The sequence below is a fragment of the Abramis brama genome (genome assembly GCF_963993115.1).
Source record: "Abramis brama genome assembly, chromosome: 1".
Lineage (NCBI taxonomy): Eukaryota > Metazoa > Chordata > Actinopteri > Cypriniformes > Leuciscidae > Abramis > Abramis brama.
The window spans coordinates 60,494,652-60,503,318 of NC_139963.1; positions in this window are offsets into that span (position 1 = coordinate 60,494,652).

An 8,667-nucleotide genomic window follows, 5' to 3' on the forward strand; every position below is an offset into this window, starting at 1 on the left:
TTGTTTATCAGCACCTGCTCATGTTCTCACATCTCACATGTGAATTAATCCTGTTTTATGTGTGTTCTCTGTGTGTAAAGATATTTTTAACCAATTCAGTAGTGTAATTTTGTAATTGCGTCAGTGTACATGTTTTATGTGCATGGTTCATATATTTCTCACACTTTTCATAAGATGGTCTTCGGATCATCTCAAATCATTCTGGAGAACATGTTCATCAGTTTTATACAATTCTTCCATTTTATTTTCAGGCAGTTTTATGTGGATAATATAATATTGCAATGAAAATATTGTATTAAATTTGAAAGAATACAAATATATATATATATATATATATATATATATATATATATATATATATATATATATATATATACACTACTGGTCAAAAGTTTTAGATCGGTACGATTTTTTATGTTTTTAAAAGAAGTCTTTTCTGCTCACCAAGGCTGCATTTATTTTATAAAAAACAATAAAAAAAAATAAGTATCATTGTGAAATATTATGAAAATATAAAATAACTGTTTTCTACTTCAATATATTTTAAAATGTAATTTATTCCTCAGATGAAAGCTGAATTTTCAACATCATTTACTCCAGTCTTCAATGTCACATGATCCTTCAGAAATCATTCTAATATGCTGATTTTATGCTCAAAAAACATTCATTATTATTTTCAATGTTGAAAACAGTTGTGTACAATTTTTTTTCAAAATTTTTGGATGAATAGAAAGTTCAAAAGAACAGCATTTATTTAAAATAGAATATTTTCTAACATTATAAATGTCTTTCCTGTAACTTTTGATCAGTTTAACTCATTCTTGATGAATAAAAGTATTGATTTATTTTATTTCTTTCCCAAAAAAATAAAAATAAAATTCTTACTGACCCCAAACTTCTCAACGTTAGTGTTTAATGTTACAAAAGCTTTAGATTTCAGATAAATGCTGTTCTTTTGAACTTTCTATTCATCATAGCATCATGAAATAAAATTGTAAAAAACTGTTTTCAACATTGATAATAATCATAAATGTTTCTTGAGCATCAAATCATCATATTAGAATGATTTCTGAAGTATCATGTGACACTGAAGACTGGAGTAATGATGCTGAAAATTCAGCTTTGAACACAGGAATAAATTACACTTGCTGTTTTAAATTGTAATAATATTTCACAATATGACTGTTACACTAACCTGTTGTATAAGCATTTTTACAAATGTGATAGCATTGTGTAAACAGCATGCGAGCAGAGTAATCAACATTACCTTGAATATGAGTCACATGGAGGATTCAGAGGAAACTATATTAAATATATTTATTTTATTTATTTTTCCTAAGCTCAAGAGACTTAGTTGTGATTCTCATAAATCAGAAAACGAGTCATAGCTGAGAATGTGGTGGAAGGAACATTTTGTCTGGCTGTAATCTCTTTCAAGTCTTCATTATATTCATATTTTATTGCTCTGAGGTTGCTCTTTTTAAGCTCTGGAGACTTAGTTGTGATTCTCAAATATCTCTCATTTTAGTAACAGTGTATCAGATGTTTCTCCTAAGATTCTAAGATTCCTTAGGAGAGATAAAAGTAGACACAACTGAGACACAGTTCTGAGAGAACAAGTCCAACATGTCTTCTAAACTTTAGAGGAGACAAATATGAGAGTGTAAGAGATTTTCAAGTGAAAGTCTCCATTTGATGTTAAAGCAACCTCATTTTTGTTTAGGAAAGACATCTGAGATGTTAAAGAGATCTCATTTTTTTCTTTTTCTTTCTGTTTTCTTTTATTTACAGATCTTCTTTATAAATTATGTAAAAACAGATTTTTTTAAAGTGATCATTTATTTGCCATATGCAAAGCTTCCGTTATACCTTTCAGTTACAGGACATAAAAATCTATACAATATCTATACAATATTACATCATTTTTAAATTATAAATAGTTTCTTTATGTAAATATATTTTACTATTATATAGATATCTTTGAGCCCCTAACTCCCCCCTATAAACCCTAAACGTGAACACGTTTCAGCCACTTCACAAAATAAAAACGTCTATCACTGCATGTTCATCACTCCTGATCTCTTTTCTTACCTCTCACAACTCTCATCCACTATACTATATGTCTTCCCTTAATGTTTAAATGTATTACTTGAACAACTTCTTTACTAAATTAAAGAAATAAAAACAACCTTATTTTTAGTACAAGTTAACCACAGAAGGGTTTAATGTAACAACTATCTATCACTTCAAGTAACTTCACATCTTTGACCTTAGCTGGTTTCTTTACAAAACGACCCCTTCTAGTCGTGAATGGTTTCTCTACAGAAACAGTCTCTGGCAACTTCTCTTCGTTTGTAGACACGTCTTTCTTGCTCACGTTGCACTTGGTCTCTTTGCAGATGTGAGCTTATGCTCTCCTTCTCAAGCTCAGGAACAGGTGAATCCACAGACAATGATGCATGTCTCATGTGTTTGACATTACTTTTGATCAAAGATCCATCTTCTGTATTCACAAGTTCAGATGAGCTGTCTGACGTTTTGCTCAGAAGGACACACCTAGCACTTTTAAAACCCATTTTCTCCTTATATGTCACACTTGCATTGCATGTTTAAAACGTCTTTTTCAGATATCGATGGAACTGTTCAATCTTCCCGTTACTCTTAGGATAATACAGTGAAGTGCATATGTCCTTGATACCTCCATTCTTGAGAAACGTGTCAAATGCTTGAATGTCTGCTATTGTCAGTTACATCTTCTGATGGTAGCCAAAGCGAGAAAACATTTTCCTCAGTTCTGCAGTGACTGTTTATGAGGAGATGTCAGCTATCAGCACTGCCTCAGGACAGGAAAAGTAGTCAATAACAGTCAGAACGTATTCACCTTGTATTGGTCCTATACTAAGTCAATTCCCAGTTTAGTCCATGGCTTTGGGGGGCGGATCAAGTGGTTTCAGTAGTTGGTCTTCATGAAGAGGTTCATTAAACTTATTTCAAGGTTTGCGTTCTCGAGCACCAGACACTGCTGTTGTGCGGATGAGCAGGCCGGAGCACGTTAAGGGTTTTCTGTTAGAACGGTGTCGTGTTAGCGGTTCCTAAGTTAATAACTAATGATCGTTGCAACCGAAGTGAATCAATCAAGACTAACTTTAGCTGGACAATGACTTTATTCTAGAGCTGCTGTAAAGTCAAAACAACAATGTCTGTTACTTTCATTTACTATTATCACTGTGAAGCTGCTTTGAAACTGTCTATATTGTTAAAAGCGCCATATAAATGAAGATGACTTGACTTGACTTAACTATTCTTTCAACATCCAAGTCCATGTTGGGCCATTAAAGCTTACACCTCAGGAACTGTTTTGTTCTTACTACACCATGCTGTGTCTCATGAGCGAGTCCCAAATCCTTTTTTACTAAAGAAGAGGAAAGCACAGTTCTACCTTCCACAAGTCCATCATATAGTGATAATTCATACGCTGATACAGAACTGACACTTCTGGAACTGGACTTGGCCACTGGTTTGTGTGAACTGCTTGAATCAGATGCTGAAGAAGTAGTTTAATCACATCATTTGTCATTAACTGTAAGTCATGTGTCTGCACTAACTTTCTTCAATAATCCTCCACATCTTCAGTGGTTTCAGTCTTTGGCCGGAGAAGTCTGGATAGAGAATCAGCAACAGCGTGATGGAAGTGTTGCCTTTTCAGGACTGAACGTGTGAATGAGAGGTTTATGATCAGTCTGTATGTAAATTTTCCTCCCTCAGATTTGTTCTGAAATGTTCAACAGCCCAAACACAGCCGAGAGCTTCACGCTCTCCTTGGAATATCGTCTCTCTGTGGGAGTTAGGGAACCACTTGCATAAGCGACTGGTTTGTTGTGTCCATCTTCTTGCCTTTGAAGCGGTAAAGCCCCGAGGCCAACAGGGCTAGCATCGCTCATCACATGTGTTGGTGCATTAAGTTGAAAATAGGCAAGACAAGGTTCGCTTGTTAGAGCTTCTTTCATGCTGTTGGGTGACTGCATGCTTGCCAATTTAGGAATAAATGTCATTAGATATCCAGATGTACCCAGATACGATCTCAACTGACTTACATTTTGTGTCCTGGGTTCTCCACACACAGCCTCCACTTTCCTGGGATCAGGTTTAGCTAGTGTGAAGGAACACTTATCTTTGTTCACTCTTTCTTTGAATCTTTAAAACACTGCTCTCAATCTTTCCTCCAGCTTACTGTCAGTGTCAACACATACAACTGCATCATCCATGTACCAATCTACCCCTGGTGATCCACAAAGTATGGAGTCCGTTGCTTTTTGATAACCCCCGGTGCACTAGAAAGGCCAAAATAAACTTTTTGGAGACAGTAGCACCCTCTGTGTGTGATGAAGTTTGTCCGATTGCTTGACTACTCTGCTGAATCAACCAACATCCTTCCCTGGCATCCAATTTAGCAAATACTTTTGCATCTTGCATCGCTTGAAGGATGCTACTAATTGTAGGGACTGGATGTCTTTCACGAATGACTGCTTTATTGACCTCTCTTAAATCAACACACAGTCTCACCTCTGTCGAGTCTTTCTTTGGTATCAGTAAGAGGTTGAAGATCCATTATACACCTTCATTGACCTCCTCAATAGTTCCTTCTTCAGTCCTCTTATCAAGCTCTTGATTGACAGCTTCAGTCATGTGATATGGGACTCATCTTAGTCCTTGTGCCACAGCTGATATTTTCTCATCGACAGTGACTCAGTGAAAATATCCTGACACTTGTTGCAGTGTTTTGAACAGTGACTCTTTGGCCAGTCTGCTGAACCTGGAATGGTGCGTGGCAAACCTGCATCTGTGACATTTCTTATCTTTGTCTGCACACGATTCTTTTCTGTTTGCTCTGTGTTTTTGCATGCGTTCACTGCGTGCGAGTCTGCCGTTTACTGAAACGCACTGGACTGCTCCGACTATAAGAAGTATACTTCTTATAAGGACTATAGTTCATTTTATGAAGTAATGTTCAAGTATATTTTAAGTATACTATTGTCAATCTACTAGTAGTAAACTTGTAAGTGTACTATTTAAATACTGCTTGGGACTAAATTGGCCCATTTTTACTATATAAAAAGTACACGTTTAAGTGTAGTACTGCACTGCTGACAGTAGTAAACTTTAAGTGCACGACTTGTTCACAACTACGTTTCTCATTTCTACTGCATCTGTACTACAAGTTAACACCAGTATACTAGTAGTTTACTATTTGAAAGGTGCAGTCTGTAAGAATGACATCTAGTGGTGGAAATAGGCACTGCAGTCCAAATTCAAAATATCGGAAATCGTTGTTTCCCCGCCTCCTCAGACTCGACACTCAGTCGCCAGTTTGAGGACACGCAACAGAACGAGCGATGAAAGTCAAGGAGACTTACACAGTGTAAGTTGATGAGTTGATTTATCCGTGTTTTAATAAGCTCTTGTTCATAGAGATGTTTAGATGGATACCGAGGCTTTTTAGGTTGTGTAGAATCTGCGATCTCTGACCCAGTTTGTTTGATGGCTGCGATACGCTGTGTTTTCCTGATATCTGGCATCCCCGGGTGTGGGAATACTATTGGCTGAGCTGGCAGTGGGCGGAGTCACACAGACCAAAACAAAAACAGACTGAATATTAATAATAAGTAAATAACTGGCAGTAGAAGTATTTTTCAGAGAAACGAGTGTGTGAACTAAATATCATGCATGTATCATGTTTCCTAAATATCTGCAAACATATTATGATATTTCTATGATTTAGTAGAGTGAAGAAGTTACAGCACCTTTAATACTAGTAATGCATTATTTTAGTTTATGAAAGTACACTTTGAAGTATACTCTCAGTTTTATGAGAGTTTTATCCTGCAAAAATACTGGAAGTTTTCTTTAAGTAAACATAACATCATACATATACTGTAGTTTACTATTTATATATATATATATTTTGCACTTTAAGTATACTACTATGTTCCTGGATTCAGAACGATGATCGAAACACAGATGGAGTAGATCGAGTCCATCAACACCCACAAAGCTTCACAACTCTCATTCTCGTGAGAACTCCTGAAAAGAAGTATGATAAAGTTAAGAAGAACGGCTTTCATAATGTTTTGGTGCATATGTGTACATTCAGGAAATCTTATTCTGTTTGTGAAGAACACGAGATTGTCACGAGTGACACTGTCCACTACATGTTGCATACATCTTTTAGGGACTGGAGCTCATGAACAGTTGAGAGAGTGTTTGTTAAATAGGCTTTTGATGTTATCCGATTATTTTTAGCGGGATGGAAAATGTTTGAAGCTATTGTGTTTATAGCCAGTCATTAAAGGAAGTTATACAAGTGTTGATAAGTTTCAGTTATTCAAGCATTTAAGCAAAATGGAAAAACTAACATCATATGACTTTCTTTACAGATAAGAATATAGCCTTTAAATGTAAGTTATGCAATGGGAAAAACACATCTCAAGCCAGAGTAAACAACACAGCATCTGACCAGTGTCTGGGGAAAGCTGTGATAAACTGAAATCTCACATCATGCCTATTAGAAGTTACACTTGTTTGTTTTTAGCAGAACTGCCAGAAAGCATCTGGAAGGACGGAGAGAACGTCAGTGATCCAGAACCTGCAGAATGAAACATCAAGATAATGAAGAACAAAGAGGTTGGTGTTTATTCTTGATTCCTCATTCATTCTTCAAGATGAGAACATGCTGATGCTCACCAGATTTACATTGTTTCAGGTCGAGAATAAAAACATGACAAATTAAAGCAAATGAAAAACCCAAGTGAATTGATTTTTTATTATTGTTTTTATTATTATTTTGTCATTTTAAATACATTTGACACAGGAAAGGCAAATGAATGGTGCATTAAGATTTGAAATAGAAACAGGAAATAGGATTTAGATTAAACATTCACACTCTGCTCGAATATTCCCCTACTGATAAAGCAATGCTTTAATTCTTCAGCAAATCTTTGAGCAGCTTACAGCAAATATTGAAACAAACCATTTAAATATTGAGCAAGCATCTCAGTGGCTCCAATCAGCTTGTGTCGATGTGAATGATTACAGATATGTAATCTTTTATGAGTCAGTAAAGAGAGAGATCTGTCTCATTCGTTTTCACTTTTACTTAATGTGTGTTTGCTTCATGTAATTATTGAATAAACTCATTACACATTTTATCAACAACTCATTGCTATTGTCTGTTTTATGGCTAAATTATTTACCGTTTAACCCTTGATATCCAGCTCCACATATACATTACAAAAAGTCTGAAATGTAGATTAAATACAATGAATTATCATTGATGCATTTGATGTTATTATTAATACCATTATAGGCTATGTGGACTATTCTAGTTGTTTGTAGTCTGACTAATATCCCGGTAGGAATACATTTAATAAATGTGCAGACAAGCATGCTGTTGCTCCGCTTTAATAACAATAGCAGGAGGTTCCTTCAACAAATAACCCAGGAGCAGTTTCACCCAGATCTACAGCTTATTTTAACAGTAACTCACTGTCAGTAAGGGCAATAAAGCTAATGTAATGGCCAGAATAACCAACTCAACATCTTAGTTCATCACTAAGCTTCGCTACAAACTGAAATGAAATGAAATGATGGGCCGAAAAAGAAATAATAATTAATAAGGGTGATTTACAGGTTCTCGACTGGACCAAAGATTTTATGTGGGCTCATTAACCAAGGAAACCCTTACAGAAAAAAACACATGAACTTCACATGTGCAAAAACTGTTACTCTAGTACCCAAAATTAGTCAGATGCAAATGTAACAAATTTTACTTTTGTACCATCATAGTATTAAAACAGCAGGTTGATGCAATCATGACAGGTACAATTCAACTGACCATGTATTTGAAATGAATGATAATCAGCAATAAGTTAGATTAGAGAGGAATAAGACATCAACGAACATGATAATATATTCAGCACATGGTTGTTAAGGTTGTTAAATACATACATTAAATCTGTTCATGTGATCTCCTAACATGCATAATTTCAGTGCACAGCAAACCTCAAAGCCAAATATATATTATAGGTTTAGGAAGGATGGTTGGAAAACAAGCATATGTGGAGAAGTAGAAACTGTGAGCCTGAAGTAATGGACTGTTTGTCATCGTACAGAAAGAAATCTCATGTAGGCCTACTCAGAGCTGTCGGAAGCTGGAATTTCGAGTTATTTATAATCATTACTTTGTACTAAGGAGGACTATTGGCTCGTTTCCACTGAGCGGTACGGTACGGTACGGTACGGAACGGTACGCATTTATTTGCGTTTCCACTATCAAAAGTTGTGAATGGTACCAAAATGCCGAACCGTACCGTACCACTTTTTAGGTACCCTTCCATTGGGGTACCTAGCACAGTGGAACGGTACTAAAAGGTGGAGCGAGACTCACTGCAGGACGTTGATTGGTTGACAGAGAATCGTCACTTGCACGTGCTACAAGAGGAATGACAACATAAGAAGCGCCATTTTTTAATATACAGTTTAATATAATACTACTGGTACTGTATCACTAAATGTAATTTTAAGAGTTTTTCAGGCGAGAATGTAGTTGTTTAAAGCTCAAATCTGTGGTTTATTTATAAAGATGATTATTTTTTTCCCCGGTTGTGAGAT